This window comes from Taudactylus pleione, unplaced genomic scaffold (genome assembly GCF_031769625.1).
Source record: "Taudactylus pleione unplaced genomic scaffold, aTauple2 ptg000497l, whole genome shotgun sequence".
NCBI classification, from domain to species: Eukaryota; Metazoa; Chordata; class Amphibia; order Anura; family Myobatrachidae; genus Taudactylus; species Taudactylus pleione.
Window position 1 is genome coordinate 3,114,973 of NW_028284899.1, and position 22,987 is coordinate 3,137,959.

The following is a 22,987-nucleotide window of genomic DNA, read 5'->3' on the forward strand; positions in this document are numbered from 1 at the left end:
TCAATTCCCCGATGAGTCTGAACCTGAGGAGTCCTGGGAGGAGACTGCTGGATCTGATTCAGTACCAACAGGCGTAACAATGATACATGAAATTATTAGAAATCCTGAGTTGGAGAAGAAGTTCTAGCTTGTTCACTACAGGATTGACTACCTTAAAGATATGGTAAGGACCGATAAAGTGGGGTGCCAACTTCATGCTTGGGACTCTCTGAAGATAGCCATACCCTGTCCCCAACTTTTAGGAGAGGAACAGCTAGACGTTTCCTGTCTGCAAACCTCTTATAGTTATGGGAGGTTCGTTTCAATGAACAATGCACCTCCTTCCATAACTCTGAGAATGATTTCATCAAATCAGTAACTGCAGGAACTTCCACACTAGGCAGGTCTAGAAAGTCCGGCACTCGAGGGTGTCTACCATACACCATGAATGGGGTTGAATCCGAAGAGGAATGATATCCGAAATTATGGGCAAACTCTGCCCAAGGCAAAAGGTTGACCCAATCATCCTGTGAGGAGCCTACAAAGAGTCTGATAAATGTCTCTAATTCCTGGTTTACCCTTTCCATCTGGCCGTTAGTCTGAGGATGATAGGCTGACGAAAACTTCAGCTTGATCCCACAGGAAGTACAAAGAGCCCTCCAGAATCTTGCTACGAATTGTACTTCATGGTCAGACACAATTTCCTTCAGCAACCCATGGAGTCTGAAGTTCTGCAGAATGAATATTTTAGCCAACTGTGGAGGGGGAAAACCGGTTAGAGGGATGAAGTGGGCCATTTTTGAAAAGTGGTTGACCACCACCCAAACTGTATTATAACCTTTTGAAGATGGCAATTCAGAGATAAAATCCATTGAGATGTGAGTCCAAGGAGCATCAGGCACCGGTAGTGGACGAAGAGGGCCAACAATTTTACTTCTACTGGACTTATGTTGGGCACATTTAGTACAGGCTACAACGAAGTTATGAATGTCCCCAAGCTTGGAAAGCCACCAGTAAGACCACTGCAGGATCTTATATGACTTGTGAATGCCGGAATGCCCAGCAAATAAAGAATCGTGGGCCCAAGTCAACAATTTTCTTCTCAAACAAGGATCCACAAAAATTTTGCCTCGTAGAGGAGTTAGTACCTGTGTAGGAGCTAGGACAAGAGGGTTTAAAACGGTTTGTTCCTGTGAGAGCTCTTCCTCCAAGGGAGATAGAAAAGACCAGGATAAAGCATCTGCTTTTTTGTTCAAGATTCCAGGCCAGAATTGTAATTTGAAATTGAAGCGTGCGAAGAAGAGTGACCAAAGTGCCAGCCTGGCATTCAAGCGTTGAGCAGTTTGAAGATAAAGCAGATTTTTGTGGTCCGTGATGAAGGTAAATGGGAACCTCGCCCCCTCCAGCAGATGCCTCCACTCTTCTAAAGATAGGCGCATGGCCAGTAATTCTAGATCACCAATTGTGTAGTTCTGTTCGGCTGGGGAGAACCTCCAGGAGAAAAACAGACAAGGATGAGACTTCCCATCGACTCCTGGCTGCGAAAGTACTGCCCCTACTCCAACAGTGGATGCATCGACCTCCAGAACAAAGGGTTTCCCCAGGTGTGGTTGACGGAGAATTGGGGCAGTGGAAAATGTGGAATTTAATTCGTCAAAGGCCGAAAGGGCTGAGGGAGACCAGCGGGAAGGGTTAGAGTCTTTCTTGGTGAGGGGCGTGATAGGTGCTACTACTGTGGAGAAATTTAAAACAAACCTTCTGTAGTAGTTTGAGAACCCCAGAAAACCGTGTATGGCCTTCAAAGTGGTTGGTTGAGGCCAGTCTCGAATGGCTTTCAACTTTTCGGGGTCCATTCTTAAAGAGTTGCCAGAAATAATATGTCCCAGGAAGGGCACAGAAGATTGTTCGAAGAGACACTTAGAAAGTTTCCCATACAAACAGTGTTTTCAAAGGTGGGCCAGGACTTCCTTGATATGACATCGGTGAGACTAAGGACCTCATTCAGAGTCGGTCATTGCGGCCGCACGGTCGTAAGGTAAAAGGGGCCGGATATGCAAATGATGCACTCGCAAGTTGCGTCGTTAAGATGGGATCGTTAGGTGGACGATCAAGGGGAGGATGCGGCCGTAAGACTAAAAAAACACCCCCTGCTCGTTCACATTACACATCATCTCCGGGGTTATAAGGATTAATCGAGACCATCGGAAACCATCGGAGCTGGTCGTAGAGCTTAAGGTTGACCATATCCTCTCTTAAGCACTACAATCATGTCAGTGTAAAAACCTCCCATGTCACGTGTGCTATGACACTACTTTGTTAATTATGCACTCCCATAAAACGCCATTTGCATAGTCAGGCACGCCTGCGTTCGGATCTCCACTCCCTGTTCACAAGCACCTTCCCCTGCTACCACCCACAAACGCCTCATCCTGTCACTCAAACTAACGACCTGGCCAAGTTCAAGGAGAGAGATATTTCCGATCATAACAGCTAGTTTGCGCACGCGCATTGCGAATTTTACGCATGCGCAGTTTAGCGAACATCGGTGGCATACGACCGTGCGGCCGCAATGACCGACTCTGAATGAGGTCCTAAGTCTTGGGAGAATATCAATATATCATCCAAGTATACTACAACAAATTAATAAAGCACATTTCTGAATACTTCATTAATATATCCTTGGAAGATCGCAGGAGCATTGCATAATCCAAATGGCATTACAAGATACTCAAAGTGTCTATCCTGCGTGTTAAATGCGGTCTTCTACTCATCCCCTGGTTTGATGCTAATTAAGTTGTATGCTCCGCGTAAATCCAACTTGGAAAAAACACGGGCCCCTTGCACTCTATCAAATAGTTCTGAAATGAGGGGTATACGGTTCTTAACTGTATCCGCGTTGAGCCCCCTATAGTCGATGCAAGGTCGAAGTCCTCCATCTTTTTTCTCTACAAAGAAAAACCTGGCACCAGCAGGAGAAGAAGAAGGTCTTATTAAACGTTTGGCCAGATTTTCCTTGATATATTCTGCCATTGCTGCAGATTCTGGTACGGACAGAGGATAGACACGACCCCTAGGAGGCACCTTCTCCTGTAGTAGATCAATGTTGCAGTCCCAGGGGCGATGAGGAGGTAGCTTATTGTTCATTAAAAATGTCTGCAAGCTCCTTATAAGCACTCGGCAAGCGTGGGTCAGAAGGCTCTTTACTAGGTTGAGACACCTGAGGAGACTGTGTGGAGAAAGAGTGAGCGTGGACTGGTACTACCTGGGAAAGGCACTGATGGTCACAGTTTGACCCCCAAGCTAAAACTTGCATCGTGGACCAATCCAGAGTAGGATTGTGCTTCCTGAGCCAGGGTAATCCTAACACCATTTTATATGAAGTCCTAGAGAGAACGAGGAATTCTAGTGTCTCCTTATAAAGGCAGCCCACTTGAAGGGTCACAGAATGAGTAATGGAAGAGATGGGATTACCCAAGATTATGCTCCCATCCACATGTGAGAGGTCCAGTTTAGTAGCGAGGGGTGTCACAGGAATACCCAGGGAAAGTGTCAAGGCCTCGGATATAAAATTCCCCGCTGCTTCCGAATCTATCAAAGCCTTCAGGTCCTTCATCTTCTCCTTATAGGAAAGCGTAACATGTAAATAACTATCCATGATATGGGTGTGTTTAGTCAAAACCCCCAACTGGATGCACCCAGAGCCAGTTAGGGTCTTGCGTTTCCCATAAGGAGAGGACAGTTCTGCAAGACATGGTCTGAAGCGGCACAATATAAGAAGAGCTTGTTTTGGAAGCAACGGGTTCGCTCTGCGGAAGACAATCGAGAGCGGTTAACCTGCATGGGCTCCTCTCTGCAGGAGCCAGGAGTAGGAGAGGAACACATTGTGAGAGGTGACGAACTTGGGGTACGATCCCATCGACCTCTGCTGGCTGTACACTCCTGGTGGCGTAGATCAATTTTGATACAGAGGGAAATTACGTCCGCAAATGACTCTGGTAGGTCCCGGGAGGCAAGCTCATCCTTCATCCTCTCTGATAGTCCATGGAAGAAGGCTGCTTTCACTGCTTCCTCATTCCATTTTAACTCTGAGGAGATAGTTTGAAACTGGACTACGTACTGTCCTACCGTACGGGTCCCTTTTCGCACTCGTAATAAATCTGCAGATGCTGAAGCCGTGCGACCAGGTTCATCGAAGATCCTCTTGAAGGTAGTAATGAACAAGTCATAATTGGACACGAGGGGGTCGGACCATTCCCAGAGGGTGGAGACCTTGTCCAAAGCCGACCCGGACAACAAAGAAATAATATAGGCCACTTTAGGCCGAGGTGTAGGAAAATTTTGTGGCAAACATTCGAAGTGTATTTCACAATGGACCCGCGACACCATTGTGGGTTCCCGTCAAACCGTTCTTGTGCGGCCAGCTGGAGATGGGACCTCGGACTACTGGACCCTGTAGATGGAGCTGGAGGATTGGGTGATGGTGCCGTAGCAGAGGACTGGAGGAGTTCTGCCAGAGATGCTTGTATAGACATCAGTTGCCAAGAGAGCTCTTGCAAGTATTGACCTACTCGGCATTGGGACGCCTCCTGGTTATCCATCCGAGTGGTTAAATCCTGTAGCGCACTAGCTGGCTGGGACCCGGAAGCTTCCATTTGGCCTGTGCAAACTGTCTCAAACTTGGAGGAGGTTGCTGGGGTGAAAGCTGGGGCAACCTTGTGTCAGGGGACGCTGCGGGGTAAGTGCTCACAGGCTAGATGTTAGGACGCACAATAGCGCTGTAGATTGGCACTTGGTGCACACAGGCTTGGTGTTTGGACGCACTGTTGCACTGTAGAAGGTACTCGATGCACACAGGTCAAGTGTTAAGCGCACTGTTGCAGAGTGGGGTGTTACTGCGTCTGGCACACAGGTTAGATGGTAAGAACACTGTTGCACTGTAGTGGGTACTCGATGCTCACAGGTCAGATGTAAAAACACTGTTGCAGAGTGAGAGTTTGGCATGGACTTGCACACAGGCTAGATGTAGATTGCTCTTTTGCAGAAAAGGTCAGTACTTAGTCACCAGTAACTCAAGGAAACCTGGAACGGGATAGTAGCAAAACACACAGGTAGCTACAATGTTGCACAGGCAACTTCCTGTGATCCAGAGTCTGGCTTTATCCCCTGCAGTAGCAGATCATTGGTGCACAGTGTCAGCTGACCAGCACCATGCTACCATTGGGTATGGAGTCGTCAGGTGATGAAAACTGTCATGGCTGCATCCATGCCGGCAACCGCAGAAACCAGGCACGGAGCAAGCCAAGGCAGTACACATGGCACTACGCAAAATACTCAGCGCGTTACCCTCCGCCGCACCTGACGTCTGACCACATGGGAGATCAGGGGAAGCCGGCGCAGAGGTGAGCAACGGACGATCCTAGGCCGCAACCTGACACTGTGAATGTACTGCTATAAAAGGTATGTAATGATTGTATTATATTGTTCCTGATTAAATTAAATAAATCATGGAATGTTGAACTCGGTGTCCGAGTTTTCTCTATATGAGTGCCATCCGTCTGTGTTCCTATATAACTTGGAGAGGCACCCAGAGTGAATGGGGATATTTTGCTGGAGTGCCGGCTTTTTTTTTAGATATATTCTTTTTGAGATCTAGTTCCCAAAAAATATGGCACCTACAGATATTTGAAATTTGCATTGCATAATATTTTTGCCTTTTTTTCTCAGGTACTTTCTTTGTACATTTTTTTTGGGTGTCATGTCAACTACTGCACAGTCCATTGAAGCTGACAGATAAAATTGGAGAAGTCGCCCAAAGCAACTAATCAGCTTCTAATTGTCATTTATCTAGCATAGTAATGAAATTACATTTAAAAGATGATTGGTCGCTTTGGGCAATTGCTTTACCTCTCTCCAAGGCTTGATACATCTCCCCTATGATCCATTGCGCCTCCCAAAGGGTTGTCACGATGGGGAAGATAACAAATATATACATATTGGTTCATTTGCACATATTCTATGGCTAGCAAATGTAATTTCCTTATTTTTTTATTATGAATTATCTTATTTTTCTTTTAGCTTTCTTAAATTTTGGAGGTTATGACAATTTCAGTTTGAATTTTCCAGGTACCAATCTGTAAGATGTTGGGTAGCCAATGGAAAGTAGAACCACTTGGCAACTTTATTTCTTTAGAGAATAACTAGTCTCCCACTCCACCAGTATGGCATCTCATATCTCCTTACAGGTGGTATATTACAGTGTAGCATATAGACAATGGTAAACTGAGAAAAAGTGAGACTGCAGCTGTGACTTCTGAATAACTGTATAGTAATAGTGTATATGAAAACAATAGTATTATAATGCCATAGCTTTATCCCTAGCAAACATGGCTGTCAGGTACAACACGTCTAGCTGTTCACACATGCTGTCTACAGCCAACGATTGCAAGTTAAGTCAATGCCATTGTTAAATCATAGAGATTGGTCTCAGACAAAATGGCTGCTATACAAATGATTACAGTTTTAGCTCTAGTGCTTCTCTGTTTAGTGTAGATGCAAAGAAACAGGAAGCTGCTAAATATATGTAACAGCCAGGTATGTTTCATCACCAGTGTAATGTCTTCTTTTCGGTTACTGCAATTTGCAGGAAGTAGTGAAGACAGTGCAGTAGGTCAGATGGGTGTATAAGGAAGGAGTAGTGGGGACAGTGCTGGGAGAGCAGGCAGAGGGGAGTCAGGTGAGAGTGCAGGGAAGGAGTAGTGGGGACAGTGCTGGGTGAGCAGGCAGAGGGGAGTCAGGTGAGAGTGCAGGGAAGGAGTAGTGGGGACAGTGCTAGGAGACCAGGCAGAGGGGTCAGGTGAGAGTGCAGGGAAGGAGTAGTGGGGACAGTGCTGGGAGACCAGGCAGAGGGGAGCCAGCTGACAGTGCAGGGAAGGAGTAGTGGGGACAGTGCTGGGAGACCAGGCAGAGGGGAGTCAGGTGAGAGTGCAGGGAAGGAGTAGTGGGGACAGTGCTGGGAGACCAGGCAGAGGGGAGTCAGGTGAGAGTGCAGGGAAGGAGTAGTGGGGACAGTGCTGGGAGAGCAGGCAGAGGGGAGTCGGGTGACAGTGCAGGGAAGGAGTAGTGGGGGCAGTGCTGGGAGAGCAGGCAGAGGGGAGTCGGGTGAGAGTGCAGGGAAGGAGTAGTGGGGGCAGTGCTGGGAGAGCAGCCAGAGGGGAGTCGGGTGAGAGTGCAGGGAAGGAGTAGTGGGGGCAGTGCTGGGAGAACAGGCAGAGGGGAGTCGGGTGAGAGTGCAGGGAAGGAGTAGTGGGATCAGTGCTGGGAGACCAGGCAGAGGGGAGTCAGGTGAGAGTGCAGGGAAGGAGTAGTGGGGACAGTGCTGGGTGACCAGGCAGAGGGGAGTCAAGTGAGAGTGCAGGGAAGGAGTAGTGGGGACAGTGCTGGGAGAGCAGGCAAAGGGGAGTCAGGTGAGAGTGCAGGGAAGGAGTAGTGGGGACAGTGCTGGGAGACCAGGCAGAGGGGAGTCAGGTGAGAGTGCAGGGAAGGAGTAGTGGGGACAGTGCTGGCATTCCAGGCAGAGGGGAGTCAGGTGACAGTGCAGGGAAGGAGTAGTGGGGACAGTGCTGGGAGAGCAAGCAGAGGGGAGTCAGGTGAGAGTGCAGGAAGGAGTAGTGGGGACAATGCTGGGAGAGCAGGAAGAGGGGAGTCAGGTGAGAGTGCAGGGAAGGAATAGTGGGGGCAGTGCTGGGAGACCAGGCAGAGGAGAGTCCGGTGCGAGTGCAGGGAAGGAGTAGTGGGGACAGTGCTGGGAGAGCAGGCAGAGGGGACTCGGGTGAGAGTGCAGGGAAGGAGTAGTGGGGACAGTGCTGGGAGAGCAGGCAGAGGGGAGTCGGGTGACAGTGCAGGGAAGGGGTAGTGGGGGCAGTGCTGGGAGAGCAGGCAGAGGGGAGTCGGGTGAGAGTGCTGGGAAGGAGTAGTGGGGGCAGTGCTGGGAGAGCAGCCAGAGGGGAGTCGGGTGAGAGTGCAGGGAAGGAGTAGTGGGGGCAGTGCTGGGAGAGCAGGCAGAGGAGAGTCAGGTGAGAGTGCAGGGAAGGAGTAGTGGGGACAGTGCTGGGAGACCAGGCAGAGGGGAGTCAAGTGAGAGTGCAGGGAAGGAGTAGTGGGGACAGTGCTGGGAGAGCAGGCAGAGGGGAGTCAGGTGAGAGTGCAGGGAAGGAGTAGTGGGGACAGTGCTGGGAGAGCAGGCAGAGGGGAGTCAGGTGAGAGTGCAGGGAAGGAGTAGTGGGGACAGTGCTGGGAGACCAGGCAGAGGGGAGTCTGGTGAGAGTGCAGGGAAGGAGTAGTGGGGACAGTGCTGGGAGACCAGGCAGAGGGGAGTCAGGTGAGAGTGCAGGGAAGGAGTAGTGGGGACAGTGCTGGGAGACCAGGCAGAGGGGAGTCAGGTGAGAGTTCAGGGAAGGAGTAGTGGGGACAGTGCTGGGAGACCAGGCAGAGGGGAGTCAAGTGAGAGTGCAGGGAAGGAGTAGTGGGGACAGTGCTGGGAGACCAGGCAGAGGGGAGTCAAGTGAGAGTGCAGGGAAGGAGTAGTGGGGACAGTGCTGGGAGAGCAGGCAAAGGGGAGTCAGGTGAGAGTGCAGGGAAGGAGTAGTGGGGACAGTGCTGGGAGACCAGGCAGAAGGGAGTCAGGTGAGAGTGCAGGGAAGGAGTAGTGGGGACAGTGCTGGGTGCCCAGGCAGAGGGGAGCCAGGTGACAGAGCAGGGAAGGAGTAGTGGGGACAGTGCTGGGAGACCAGGCAGAGGGGAGTCAGGTGAGAGTGCAGGGAAGGAGTAGTGGGGACAGTGCTGGGAGAGCAGGCAGAGGGGAGTCAGGTGACAGTGCAGGGAAGGAGTAGTGGGGACAGTGCTGGGAGAGCAAGCAGAGGGGAGTCAGGTGAGAGTGCAGGAAGGAGTAATGGGGACAATACTGGGAGAGCAGGAAGAGGGGAGTCAGGTGAGAGTGCAGGGAAGGAGTAGTGGGGGCTGTGCTGGGAGACCAGGCAGAGGAGAGTCCGGTGCGAGTGCAGGGAAGGAGTAGTGGGGACAGTGCTGGGAGAGCAGGCAGAGGGGACTCAGGTGAGAGTGCAGGGAAGGAGTAGTGGGGGCAGTGCTGGGAGAGCAGGCAGAGGGGAGTCAGGTGAGGGTGCAGGGAAGGAGTAGTGGGGACAGTGCTGGGAGACCAGGTAGAGGGGAGTCAAATGAGAGTGCAGGGAAGGAGTAGTGGGGACAGTGCTGGGAGAGCAGGCAGAGGGGAGTCAGGTGAGAGTGCAGGGAAGTAGTAGTGGGGACAGTGCTGGGAGAGCAGGCAGAGGAAAGTCAGGTGAGGGTGCAGGGAAGGAGTAGTGGGGACAGTGCTGGGAGAGCAGGCAAAGGGGAGTCAGGTGAGACTGCAGGGAAGGAGTAGTGGGGACAGTGCTGGGAGACCAGGCAGAGGGGAGTCAGGTGAGAGTGCAGGGAAGGAGTAGTAAGGACAGTGCTGGGAGACCAGGCAGAGGGGAGTCAGGTGAGAGTGCAGGGAAGGAGTAGTGGGGACACTGCTGTGAGACCAGGCAGAGGGGAGTCAGGTGAGAGTGCAGGGAAGGAGTAGTGGGGACAGTGCTGGGAGACCAGGCAGAGGGGACTCAGGTGAGAGTGCAGGGAAGGAGTAGTGGGGACAGTGCTGGGAGACCAGGCAGAGGGGAGTCAGGTGAGGGTGCAGGGAAGGAGTAGTGGGGACAGTGCTGGGAGACCAGGCAGAGGGGAGTCAGGTGAGAGTGCAGGGAAGGAGTAGTGGGGACAGTGCTGGGAGACCAGGCAGAGGGGACAGGTGAGAGTGCAAGGAAGGAGTAGTAAGGACAGTGCTGGGAGACCAAGCAGAGAGGACTCAGGTGAGAGTGCAGGGAAGGAGTAGTGGGGACAGTGCTGGGAGACCAGGCAGAGGGGAGTCAGGTGAGAGTGCAGGGAAGGAGTAGTGGGGACAGTGCTGGGAGACCAGGCAGAGGGGACTCAGGTGAGAGTGCAGGGAAGGAGTAGTGGGGACAGTGCTGGGAGACCAGGAAGAAGGGAGTCAGGTGAGGGTGCAGGGAAGGAGTAGTGGGGACAGTGCTGGGAGACCAGGCAGAGGAGAGTCAGGTGAGAGTGCAGGGAAGGAGTAGTGGGGACAGTGCTGGGATAGCAGGCAAAGGGGAGTCAGGTGAGAGTGCAGGGATAGGAGTAGTGTGGACAGTGCTGGGAGACCAGGCAGAGGGGACTCAGGTGAAAGTGCAGGGAAGGAGTAGTGGGGACAGTGCTCGGAGACCAGGCAGAGGGGAGTCAGGTGAGAGTGCAGGGAAGGAGTAGTGGGGACAGTGCTGGGAGACCAGGCAGAGGGGAGTCAGGTGAGGGTGCAGGGAAGGAGTAGTGGAGACAGTGCTGGGAGACCAGGCAGAGGGGAGTCAGGTGAGAGTGCAGGAAGGAGTAGTGGGGACAGTGCTGGGAGAGCAGGCAAAGGGGAGTCAGGTGAGAGTGCAGGGAAGGAGTAGTGGGGACAGTGCTGGGAGACCAGGCAGAGGGGAGTCAGGTGACAGTGCAGGGAAGGAGTAGTGGGGACAGTGCTGGGAGAGCAAGCAGAGGGGAGTCAGGTGAGAGTGCAGGAAGGAGTAGTGGGGACAGTGCTGGGAGACCAGGCAGAGGGGAGTCAGGTGAGAGTGCAGGGAAGGAGTAGTGTGGACAGTGCTGGGAGACCAGGCAGAGGGGAGCCAGGTGACAGTGCAGGGAAGGAGTAGTGGGGACAGTGCTGGGAGACCAGGCAGAGGGGACTCAGGTGAGAGTGCAGGGAAGGAGTAGTGGGGACAGTGCTGGCAGACCAGGCAGAGGAGAGTCAGGTGAGGGTGCAGGGAAGGAGTAGTGGGGACAGTGCTGGGAGACCAGGCAGAGGAGAGTCAGGTGAGGGTGCAGGGAAGGAGTAATGGGGACAGTGCTGGGAGACCAGGTAAAGGGGAGTCAAATGAGAGTGCAGGGAAGGAGTAGTGAGGACAGTGCTGGGAGAGCAGGCAGAGGGGAGTCAGGTGACAGTGCAGGGAAGGAGTAGTGGGGACAGTGCTGGGAGACCTGGCAGAGGGGAGTCAGGTGAGAGTGCTGGGAAGGAGTAGTGGGGACAGTGATGGGAGACCAGGCAGAGGGGAGTCAGGTGAGAGTGCAGGGAAGGAGTAGTGGGGACAGTGCTGGGAGACCAGGCAGAGGGGACTCAGGTGAGAGTGCAAGGAAGGAGTAGTAAGGACAGTGCTGGGAGACCAAGCAGAGAGGACTCAGGTGAGAGTGCAGGGAAGGAGTAGTGGGGACAGTGCTGGGAGACCAGGCAGAGGGGAGTCAGGTGAGAGTGCAGGGAAGGAGTAGTGGGGACAGTGCTGGGAGACCAGGCAGAGGGGACTCAGGTGAGAGTGCAGGGAAGGAGTAGTGGGGACAGTGCTGGGAGACCAGGAAGAAGGGAGTCAGGTGAGGGTGCAGGGAAGGAGTAGTGGGGACAGTGCTGGGAGACCAGGCAGAGGAGAGTCAGGTGAGAGTGCAGGGAAGGAGTAGTGGGGACAGTGCTGGGATAGCAGGCAAAGGGGAGTCAGGTGAGAGTGCAGGGATAGGAGTAGTGGGGACAGTGCTGGGAGACCAGGCAGAGGGGAGTCAGGTGAGAGTGCAGGGAAGGAGTAGTGGGGTCAGTGCTGGGAGACCAGGCAGAGGGGACTCAGGTGAAAGTGCAGGGAAAGAGTAGTGGGGACAGTGCTGGGAGACCAGGCAGAGGGGAGTCAGGTGAGAGTGCAGGGAAGGAGTAGTGGGGAAAGTGCTGGGAGACCAGGCAGAGGGGACTCAGGTGAGAGTGCAGGGAAGGAGTAGTGGGGACAGTGCTGGGAGACCAGGCAGAGGGGAGTCAGGTGAGGGTGCAGGGAAGGAGTAGTGGGGACAGTGCTGGGAGACCAGGCAGAGGGGAGTCAGGTGAGAGTTCAGGGAAGGAGTAGTGGGGACAGTGCTGGGAGAGCAGGCAAAGGGGAGTCAGGTGAGAGTGCAGGGAAGGAGTAGTGGGGACAGTGCTGGGAGACCAGGCAGAGGGGAGTCAGGTGACAGTGCAGGGAAGGAGTAGTGGGGACAGTGCTGGGAGAGCAAGCAGAGGGGAGTCAGGTGAGAGTGCAGGAAGGAGTAGTGGGGACAGTGCTGGGAGACCAGGCAGAGGGGAGTCAGGTGAGAGTGCAGGGAAGGAGTAGTGTGGACAGTGCTGGGAGACCAGGCAGAGGGGACTCAGGTGAGAGTGCAAGGAAGGAGTAGTAAGGACAGTGCTGGGAGACCAAGCAGAGAGGACTCAGGTGAGAGTGCAGGGAAGGAGTAGTGGGGACAGTGCTGGGAGACCAGGCAGAGGGGAGTCAGGTGAGAGTGCAGGGAAGGAGTCGTGGGGACAGTGCTGGGAGACCAGGCAGAGGGGACTCAGGTGAGAGTGCAGGGAAGGAGTAGTGGGGACAGTGCTGGGAGACCAGGAAGAAGGGAGTCAGGTGAGGGTGCAGGGAAGGAGTAGTGGGGACAGTGCTGGGAGACCAGGCAGAGGAGAGTCAGGTGAGAGTGCAGGGAAGGAGTAGTGGGGACAGTGCTGGGATAGCAGGCAAAGGGGAGTCAGGTGAGAGTGCAGGGAAGGAGTAGTGGGGTCAGTGCTGGGAGACCAGGCAGAGGGGACTCAGGTGAAAGTGCAGGGAAGGAGTAGTGGGGACTGTGCTGGGAGACCAGGCAGAGGGGAGTCAGGTGAGAGTGCAGGGAAGGAGTAGTGGGGACAGTGCTGGGAGACCAGGCAGAGGGGAGTCAGGTGACAGTGCAGGGAAGGAGTAGTGGGGACAGTGCTGGGAGAGCAAGCAGAGGGGAGTCAGGTGAGAGTGCATGAAGGAGTAGTGGGGACAGTGCTGGGAGACCAGGCAGAGGGGAGTCAGCTGAGAATGCAGGGAAGGAGTAGTGTGGACAGTGCTGGGAGACCAGGCAGAGGGGAGCCAGGTGACAGTGCAGGGAAGGAGTAGTGGGGACAGTGCTGGGAGACCAGGCAGAGGGGAGTCAGGTGAGACTGCAGGGAAGGAGTAGTGGGGACAGTGCTGGCAGACCAGGCAGAGGAGAGTCAGGTGAGGGTGCAGGGAAGGAGTAGTGGGGACAGTGCTTGGAGACCAGGCAGAGGAGAGCAGGTGAGGGTGCAGGGAAGGAGTAATGGGGACAGTGCTGGGAGACCAGGTAGAGGGGAGTCAAATGAGAGTGCAGGGAAGGAGTAGTGAGGACAGTGCTGGGAGAGCAGGCAGAGGGGAGTCAGGTGACAGTGCAGGGAAGGAGTAGTGGGGACAGTGCTGGGAGACCTGGCAGAGGGGAGTCAGGTGAGAGTGCAGGGAAGGAGTAGTGGGGACAGTGATGGGAGACCAGGCAGAGGGGAGTCAGGTGAGGGTGCAGGGAAGGAGTAGTGGGGACAGTGCTGGGAGAGCAGGCAAAGGGGAGTCAGGTGAGAGTGCAGGGAAGGAGTAGTGGGGACAGTGCTGGGAGACCAGGCAGAGGGGAGTCAGGTGACAGTGCAGGGAAGGAGTAGTGGGGACAGTGCTGGGAGAGCAAGCAGAGGGGAGTCAGGTGAGAGTGCAGGAAGGAGTAGTGGGCACAGTGCTGGAAGACCAGGCAGAGGGGAGTCAGGTGAGAGTGCAGGGAAGGAGTAGTGTGGTCAGTGCTGGGAGACCAGGCAGAGGGGAGCCAGGTGACAGTGCAGGGAAGGAGTAGTGGGGACAGTGCTGGGAGACCAGGCAGAGGGGACTCAGGTGAGAGTGCAGGGAAGGAGTAGTGGGGACAGTGCTGGCAGACCAGGCAGAGGATAGTCAGGTGAGGGTGCAGGGAAGGAGTAGTGGGGACAGTGCTGGGAGACCAGGCAGAGGAGAGTCAGGTGAGGGTGCAGGGAAGGAGTAATGGGGACAGTGCTGGGAGACCAGGTAAAGGGGAGTCAAATGAGAGTGCAGGGAAGGAGTAGTTAGGACAGTGCTGGAAGAGCAGGCAGAGGGGAGTCAGGTGAGAGTGCTGGGAAGGAGTAGTGGGGACAGTGCTGGGAGACCAGGCAGAGGGGACTCAGGTGAGAGTGCAGGGAAGGAGTAGTGGGGACAGTGCTGGGAGACCAGGCAGAGGGGAGTCAGGTGAGAGTGCAGGGAAGGAGTAGTGGGGACAGTGCTGGGAGACCAGGCAGAGGGGACTCAGGTGAGAGTGCAGGGAAGGAGTAGTGGGGACAGTGCTGGGAGACCAGGAAGAAGGGAGTCAGGTGAGGGTGCAGGGAAGGAGTAGTGGGGACAGTGCTGGGAGACCAGGCAGAGGAGAGTCAGGTGAGAGTGCAGGGAAGGAGTAGTGGGGACAGTGCTGGGATAGCAGGCAAAGGGGAGTCAGGTGAGAGTGCAGGGATAGGAGTAGTGGGGACAGTGCTGGGAGACCAGGCAGAGGGGAGTCAGGTGAGAGTGCAGGGAAGGAGTAGTGGGGTCAGTGCTGGGAGACCAGGCAGAGGGGACTCAGGTGAAAGTGCAGGGAAGGAGTAGTGGGGACAGTGCTGGGAGACCAGGCAGAGGGGAGTCAGGTGAGAGTGCAGGGAAGGAGTAGTGGGGAAAGTGCTGGGAGACCAGGCAGAGGGGACTCAGGTGAGAGTGCAGGGAAGGAGTAGTGGGGACAGTGCTGGGAGACCAGGCAGAGGGGAGTCAGGTGAGGGTGCAGGGAAGGAGTAGTGGGGACAGTGCTGGGAGACCAGGCAGAGGGGAGTCAGGTGAGAGTGCAGGGAAGGAGTAGTGGGGACAGTGCTGGGAGAGCAGGCAAAGGGGAGTCAGGTGAGAGTGCAGGGAAGGAGTAGTGGGGACAGTGCTGGGAGACCAGGCAGAGGGGAGTCAGGTGACAGTGCAGGGAAGGAGTAGTGGGGACAGTGCTGGGAGAGCAAGCAGAGGGGAGTCAGGTGAGAGTGCAGGAAGGAGTAGTGGGGACAGTGCTGGGAGACCAGGCAGAGGGGAGTCAGGTGAGAGTGCAGGAAGGAGTAGTGTGGACAGTGCTGGGAGACCAGGCAGAGGGGACTCAGGTGAGAGTGCAAGGAAGGAGTAGTAAGGACAGTGCTGGGAGACCAAGCAGAGAGGACTCAGGTGAGAGTGCAGGGAAGGAGTAGTGGGGACAGTGCTGGGAGACCAGGCAGAGGGGAGTCAGGTGAGAGTGCAGGGAAGGAGTAGTGGGGACAGTGCTGGGAGACCAGGCAGAGGGGACTCAGGTGAGAGTGCAGGGAAGGAGTAGTGGGGACAGTGCTGGGAGACCAGGAAGAAGGGAGTCAGGTGAGGGTGCAGGGAAGGAGTAGTGGGGACAGTGCTGGGAGACCAGGCAGAGGAGAGTCAGGTGAGAGTGCAGGGAAGGAGTAGTGGGGACAGTGCTGGGATAGCAGGCAAAGGGGAGTCAGGTGAGAGTGCAGGGATAGGAGTAGTGGGGACAGTGCTGGGAGACCAGGCAGAGGGGAGTCAGGTGAGAGTGCAGGGAAGGAGTAGTGGGGTCAGTGCTGGGAGACCAGGCAGAGGGGACTCAGGTGAAAGTGCAGGGAAGGAGTAGTGGGGACAGTGCTGGGAGACCAGGCAGAGGGGAGTCAGGTGACAGTGCAGGGAAGGAGTAGTGGGGACAGTGCTGGGAGAGCAAGCAGAGGGGAGTCAGGTGAGAGTGCAGGAAGGAGTAGTGGGGACAGTGCTGGGAGACCAGGCAGAGGGGAGTCAGGTGAGAGTGCAGGGAAGGAGTAGTGTGGACAGTGCTGGGAGACCAGGCAGAGGGGAGCCAGGTGACAGTGCAGGGAAGGAGTAGTGGGGACAGTGCTGGGAGACCAGGCAGAGGGGAGTCAGGTGAGACTGCAGGGAAGGAGTAGTGGGGACAGTGCTGGGAGACCAGGCAGAGGAGAGTCAGGTGAGGGTGCAGGGAAGGAGTAGTGGGGACAGTGCTGGGAGACCAGGCAGAGGAGAGCCAGGTGAGGGTGCAGGGAAGGAGTAATGGGGACAGTGCTGGGAGACCAGGTAGAGGGGAGTCAAATGAGAGTGCAGGGAAGGAGTAGTGAGGACAGTGCTGGGAGAGCAGGCAGAGGGGAGTCAGGTGACAGTGCAGGGAAGGAGTAGTGGGGACAGTGCTGGGAGACCTGGCAGAGGGGAGTCAGGTGAGAGTGCAGGGAAGGAGTAGTGGGGACAGTGATGGGAGACCAGGCAGAGGGGGATCAGGTGAGAGTGCAGGGAAGGAGTAATGGGGACAGTGCTGGAAGAGCAGGCAGAGGGGACTCAGGTGAGAGTGCAGGGAAGGAGTAGTGGGGGCAGTGCTGGGAGACCAGGCAGAGGGGAGTCAGGTGAGGGTACAGGGATGGAGTAGTGGGGACAGTGCTGGGAGACCAGGTAGAGGGGAGTCAAATGAGAGTGCAGGGAAGGAGTAGTGGGGACAGTGCTGGGAGAGCAGGCAGAGGGGAGTCAGGTGAGAGTGCAGGGAAGTAGTAGTGGGGACAGTGCTGGGAGAGCAGGCAGAGGAGAGTCAGTTGAGGGTGCAGGGAAGGAGTAGTGGGGACAGTGCTGAGAGACCAGGCAGAGGAGAGTCAAGTGAGAGTGCAGGGAAGGAGTAATGGGGACAGTGCTGGGAGACCAGGTAAAGGGGAGTCAAATGAGAGTGCAGGGAAGGAGTAGTGAGGACAGTGCTGGGAGAGCAGGCAGAGGGGAGTCAGGTGACAGTGCAGGGAAGGAGTAGTGGGGACAGTGCTGGGAGACCTGGCAGAGGGGAGTCAGGTGAGAGTGCTGGGAAGGAGTAGTGGGGACAGTGATGGGAGACCAGGCAGAGGGGAGTCAGGTGAGAGTGCAGGGAAGGAGTAGTGGGGACAGTGCTGGGAGACCAGGCAGAGGGGACTCAGGTGAGAGTGCAAGGAAGGAGTAGTAAGGACAGTGCTGGGAGACCAAGCAGAGAGGACTCAGGTGAGAGTGCAGGGAAGGAGTAGTGGGGACAGTGCTGGGAGACCAGGCAGAGGGGAGTCAGGTGAGAGTGCAGGGAAGGAGTAGTGGGGACAGTGCTGGGAGACCAGGCAGAGGGGACTCAGGTGAGAGTGCAGGGAAGGAGTAGTGGGGACAGTGCTGGGAGACCAGGAAGAAGGGAGTCAGGTGAGGGTGCAGGGAAGGAGTAGTGGGGACAGTGCTGGGAGACCAGGCAGAGGAGAGTCAGGTGAGAGTGCAGGGAAGGAGTAGTGGGGACAGTGCTGGGATAGCAGGCAAAGGGGAGTCAGGTGAGAGTGCAGGGATAGGAGTAGTGGGGACAGTGCTGGGAGACCAGGCAGAGGGGATTCAGGTGAGAGTGCAGGGAAGGAGTAGTGGGGTCAGTGCTGGGAGACCAGGCAGAGGGGACTCAGGTGAAAGTGCAGGGAAGGAGTAGTGGGGACAGTGCTGGGAGACCAGGCAGAGGGGAGTCAGGTGAGAGTGCAAGGAAGGAGTAGTGCGGAAAGTCCTGGGAGACCAGGCAGAGGGGACTCAGGTGAGAGTGCAGGGAAGGAGTAGTGGGGACAGTGCTGGGAGACCAGGCAGAGGGGAGTCAGGTGAGGGTGCAGGGAAGGAGTAGTGGGGACAGTGCTGGGAGACCAGGCAGAGGGGAGTCAGGTGAGAGTGCAGGGAAGGAGTAGTGGGGACAGTGCTGGGAGAGCAGGCAAAGGGGAGTCAGGTGAGAGTGCAGGGAAGGAGTAGTGGGGACAGTGCTGGGAGACCAGGCAGAGGGGAGTCAGGTGACAGTGCAGGGAAGGAGTAGTGGGGACAGTGCTGGGAGAGCAAGCAGAGGGGAGTCAGTTGAGAGTGCAGGAAGGAGTAGTGGGGACAGTGCTGGGAGACCAGGCAGAGGGGAGTCAGGTGAGAGTGCAGGGAAGGAGTAGTGTGGACAGTGCTGGGAGACCAGGCAGAGGGGACTCAGGTGAGAGTGCAAGGAAGGAGTAGTAAGGACAGTGCTGGGAGACCAAGCAGAGAGGACTCAGGTGAGAGTGCAGGGAAGGAGTAGTGGGGACAGTGCTGGGAGACCAGGCAGAGGGGAGTCAGGTGAGAGTGCAGGGAAGGAGTAGTGGGGACAGTGCTGGGAGACCAGGCAGAGGGGACTCAGGTGAGAGTGCAGGGAAGGAGTAGTGGGGACAGTGCTGGGAGACCAGGAAGAAGGGAGTCAGGTGAGGGTGCAGGGAAGGAGTAGTGGGGACAGTGCTGGGAGACCAGGCAGAGGAGAGTCAGGTGAGAGTGCAGGGAAGGAGTAGTGGGGACAGTGCTGGGATAGCAGGCAAAGGGGAGTCAGGTGAGAGTGCAGGGATAGGAGTAGTGGGGACAGTGCTGGGAGACCAGGCAGAGGGGAGTCAGGTGAGAGTGCAGGGAAGGAGTAGTGGGGTCAGTGCTGGGAGACCAGGCAGAGGGGACTCAGGTGAAAGTGCAGGGAAGGAGTAGTGGGGACTGTGCTGGGAGACCAGGCAGAGGGGAGTCAGGTGAGAGTGCAGGGAAGGAGTAGTGGGGACAGTGCTGGGAGACCAGGCAGAGGGGAGTCAGGTGACAGTGCAGGGAAGGAGTAGTGGGGACAGTGCTGGGAGAGCAAGCAGAGGGGAGTCAGGTGAGAGTGCAGGAAGGAGTAGTGGGGACAGTACTGGGAGACCAGGCAGAGGGGAGTCAGGTGAGAGTGCAGGGAAGGAGTAGTGTGGACAGTGCTGGGAGACCAGGCAGAGGGGAGCCAGGTGACAGTGCAGGGAAGGAGTAGTGGGGACAGTGCTGGGAGACCAGGCAGAGGGGAGTCAGGTGAGACTGCAGGGAAGGAGTAGTGGGGACAGTGCTGGCAGACCAGGCAGAGGAGAGTCAGGTGAGGGTGCAGGGAAGGAGTAGTGGGGACAGTGCTGGGAGACCAGGCAGAGGAGAGCAGGTGAGGGTGCAGGGAAGGAGTAATGGGGACAGTGCTGGGAGACCAGGTAGAGGGGAGTCAAATGAGAGTGCAGGGAAGGAGTAGTGAGGACAGTGCTGGGAGAGCAGGCAGAGGGGAGTCAGGTGACAGTGCAGGGAAAGAGTAGTGGGGACAGTGCTGGGAGACCTGGCAGAGGGGAGTCAGGTGAGAGTGCAGGGAAGGAGTAGTGGGGACAGTGATGGGAGACCAGGCAGAGGGGGGTCAGGTGAGAGTGCAGGGAAGGAGTAGTGGGGAAAGTGCTGGGAGACCAGGCAGAGAGGACTCAGGTGAGAGTGCAGGGAAGGAGTAGTGGGGACAGTGCTGGGAGGCCAGGCAGAGGGGAGTCAGGTGAGGGTGCAGGGAAGGAGTAGTGGGGACAGTGCTGGGAGACCAGGCAGAGGGGAGTCAGGTGAGAGTGCAGGGAAGGAGTAGTGGGGACAGTGCTGGGAGAGCAGGCAAAGGGGAGTCAGGTGAGAGTGCTGGGAAGGAGTAGTGGGGACAGTGCTGGCAGACCAGGCAGAGGAGAGTCAGGTGAGGGTGCAGGGAAGGAGTAGTGGGGACAGTGCTGGGAGACCAGGCAGAGGAGAGTCAGGTGAGGGTGCAGGGAAGGAGTAATGGGGACAGTGCTGGGAGACCAGGTAAAGGGGAGTCAAATGAGAGTGCAGGGAAGGAGTAGTTAGGACAGTGCTGGAAGAGCAGGCAGAGGGGAGTCAAGTGACATAGCAGGGAAGGAGTAGTGGGGACAGTGCTGGGAGACCTGGCAGAGGGGAGTCAGGTGAGAGTGCTGGGAAGGAGTAGTGGGGACAGTGATGGGAGACCAGGCAGAGGGGAGTCAGGTGAGAGTGCAGGGAAGGAGTAGTGGGGACAGTGCTGGGAGACCAGGCAGAGGGGACTCAGGTGAGAGTGCAAGGATGGAGTAGTAAGGACAGTGCTGGGAGACCAAGCAGAGAGGACTCAGGTGAGAGTGCAGGGAAGGAGTAGTGGGGACAGTGCTGGGAGACCAGGCAGAGGGGAGTCAGGTGAGAGTGCAGGGAAGGAGTAGTGGGGACAGTGCTGGGAGACCAGGCAGAGGGGACTCAGGTGAGAGTGCAGGGAAGGAGTAGTGGGGACAGTGCTGGGAGACCAGGAAGAAGGGAGTCAGGTGAGGGTGCAGGGAAGGAGTAGTGGGGACAGTGCTGGGAGACCAGGCAGAGGAGAGTCAGGTGAGAGTGCAGGGAAGGAGTAGTGGGGACAGTGCTGGGATAGCAGGCAAAGGGGAGTCAGGTGAGAGTGCAGGGATAGGAGTAGTGGGGACAGTGCTGGGAGACCAGGCAGAGGGGAGTCAGGTGAGAGTGCAGGGAAGGAGTAGTGGGGTCAGTGCTGGGAGACCAGGCAGAGGGGACTCAGGTGAAAGTGCAGGGAAGGAGTAGTGGGGACAGTGCTGGGAGACCAGGCAGAGGGGAGTCAGGTGAGAGTGCAGGGAAGGAGTAGTGGGGAAAGTGCTGGGAGACCAGGCAGAGGGGACTCAGGTGAGAGTGCAGGGAAGGAGTAGTGGGGACAGTGCTGGGAGACCAGGCAGAGGGGAGTCAGGTGAGGGTGCAGGGAAGGAGTAGTGGGGACAGTGCTGGGAGACCAGGCAGAGGGGAGTCAGGTGAGAGTGCAGGGAAGGAGTAGTGGGGACAGTGCTGGGAGAGCAGGCAAAGGGGAGTCAGGTGAGAGTGCAGGGAAGGAGTAGTGGGGACAGTGCTGGGAGACCAGGCAGAGGGGAGTCAGGTGACAGTGCAGGGAAGGAGTAGTGGGGACAGTGCTGGGAGAGCAAGCAGAGGGGAGTCAGGTGAGAGTGCAGGAAGGAGTAGTGGGGACAGTGCTGGGAGACCAGGCAGAGGGGAGTCAGGTGAGAGTGCAGGAAGGAGTAGTGTGGACAGTGCTGGGAGACCAGGCAGAGGGGACTCAGGTGAGAGTGCAAGGAAGGAGTAGTAAGGACAGTGCTGGGAGACCAAGCAGAGAGGACTCAGGTGAGAGTGCAGGGAAGGAGTAGTGGGGACAGTGCTGGGAGACCAGGCAGAGGGGAGTCAGGTGAGAGTGCAGGGAAGGAGTAGTGGGGACAGTGCTGGGAGACCAGGCAGAGGGGACTCAGGTGAGAGTGCAGGGAAGGAGTAGTGGGGACAGTGCTGGGAGACCAGGAAGAAGGGAGTCAGGTGAGGGTGCAGGGAAGGAGTAGTGGGGACAGTGCTGGGAGACCAGGCAGAGGAGAGTCAGGTGAGAGTGCAGGGAAGGAGTAGTGGGGACAGTGCTGGGATAGCAGGCAAAGGGGAGTCAGGTGAGAGTGCAGGGATAGGAGTAGTGGGGACAGTGCTGGGAGACCAGGCAGAGGGGAGTCAGGTGAGAGTGCAGGGAAGGAGTAGTGGGGTCAGTGCTGGGAGACCAGGCAGAGGGGACTCAGGTGAAAGTGCAGGGAAGGAGTAGTGGGGACTGTGCTGGGAGACCAGGCAGAGGGGAGTCAGGTGAGAGTGCAGGGAAGGAGTAGTGGGGACAGTGCTGGGAGACCAGGCAGAGGGGAGTCAGGTGACAGTGCAGGGAAGGAGTAGTGGGGACAGTGCTGGGAGAGCAAGCAGAGGGGAGTCAGGTGAGAGTGCAGGAAGGAGTAGTGGGGACAGTGCTGGGAGACCAGGCAGAGGGGAGTCAGGTGAGAGTGCAGGGAAGGAGTAGTGTGGACAGTGCTGGGAGACCAGGCAGAGGGGAGCCAGGTGACAGTGCAGGGAAGGAGTAGTGGGGACAGTGCTGGGAGACCAGGCAGAGGGGAGTCAGGTGAGACTGCAGGGAAGGAGTAGTGGGGACAGTGCTGGGAGACCAGGCAGAGGAGAGTCAGGTGAGGGTGCAGGGAAGGAGTAGTGGGGACAGTGCTGGGAGACCAGGCAGAGGAGAGCCAGGTGAGGGTGCAGGGAAGGAGTAATGGGGACAGTGCTGGGAGACCAGGTAGAGGGGAGTCAAATGAGAGTGCAGGGAAGGAGTAGTGAGGACAGTGCTGGGAGAGCAGGCAGAGGGGAGTCAGGTGACAGTGCAGGGAAGGAGTAGTGGGGACAGTGCTGGGAGACCTGGCAGAGGGGAGTCAGGTGAGAGTGCAGGGAAGGAGTAGTGGGGACAGTGATGGGAGACCAGGCAGAGGGGGATCAGGTGAGAGTGCAGGGAAGGAGTAATGGGGACAGTGCTGGAAGAGCAGGCAGAGGGGACTCAGGTGAGAGTGCAGGGAAGGAGTAGTGGGGGCAGTGCTGGGAGACCAGGCAGAGGGGAGTCAGGTGAGGGTACAGGGATGGAGTAGTGGGGACAGTGCTGGGAGACCAGGTAGAGGGGAGTCAAATGAGAGTGCAGGGAAGGAGTAGTGGGGACAGTGCTGGGAGAGCAGGCAGAGGGGAGTCAGGTGAGAGTGCAGGGAAGTAGTAGTGGGGACAGTGCTGGGAGAGCAGGCAGAGGAGAGTCAGTTGAGGGTGCAGGGAAGGAGTAGTGGGGACAGTGCTGAGAGACCAGGCAGAGGAGAGTCAAGTGAGGGTGCAGGGAAGGAGTAGTGGGGACAGTGCTGGGAGACAAGGTAGAGGGGGGTCAAATGAGAGTGCAGGGAAGTAGTGGGGACAGTGCTGGGAGAGCAGGCAGAGGAGAGTCAGGTGAGGGTGCAGGGAAGGAGTAGTGGGGACAGTGCTGGGAGACCAGGCAGAGGAGAGTCAGGTGAGGGTGCAGGGAAGGAGTAATGGGGACAGTGCTGGGAGACCAGGTAAAGGGGAGTCAAATGAGAGTGCAGGGAAGGAGTAGTGAGGACAGTGCTGGGAGAGCAGGCAGAGGGGAGTCAGGTGACAGTGCAGGGAAGGAGTAGTGGGGACAGTGCTGGGAGACCTGGCAGAGGGGAGTCAGGTGAGAGTGCTGGGAAGGAGTAGTGGGGACAGTGATGGGAGACCAGGCAGAGGGGAGTCAGGTGAGAGTGCAGGGAAGGAGTAGTGGGGACAGTGCTGGGAGACCAGGCAGAGGGGACTCAGGTGAGAGTGCAAGGAAGGAGTAGTAAGGACAGTGCTGGGAGACCAAGCAGAGAGGACTCAGGTGA

The 22,987-nt window shown here is 56.5% G+C and overlaps 1 protein-coding gene across 1 annotated transcript in view; it reads left to right on the forward strand.

Moving 5' to 3' along the window:
- The first annotated feature begins 6,506 nt into the window (after positions 1–6,506).
- Positions 6,507–22,987, forward strand: part of LOC148502448 (uncharacterized) — a 93,087-nt gene continuing 76,606 nt past the window's right edge. The window contains exon 1 of the mRNA XM_088449886.1: positions 6,507–6,570. The gene's annotated coding sequence lies outside the window, so the exon portion shown is untranslated. The remainder of the gene's footprint in view (positions 6,571–22,987) is intronic.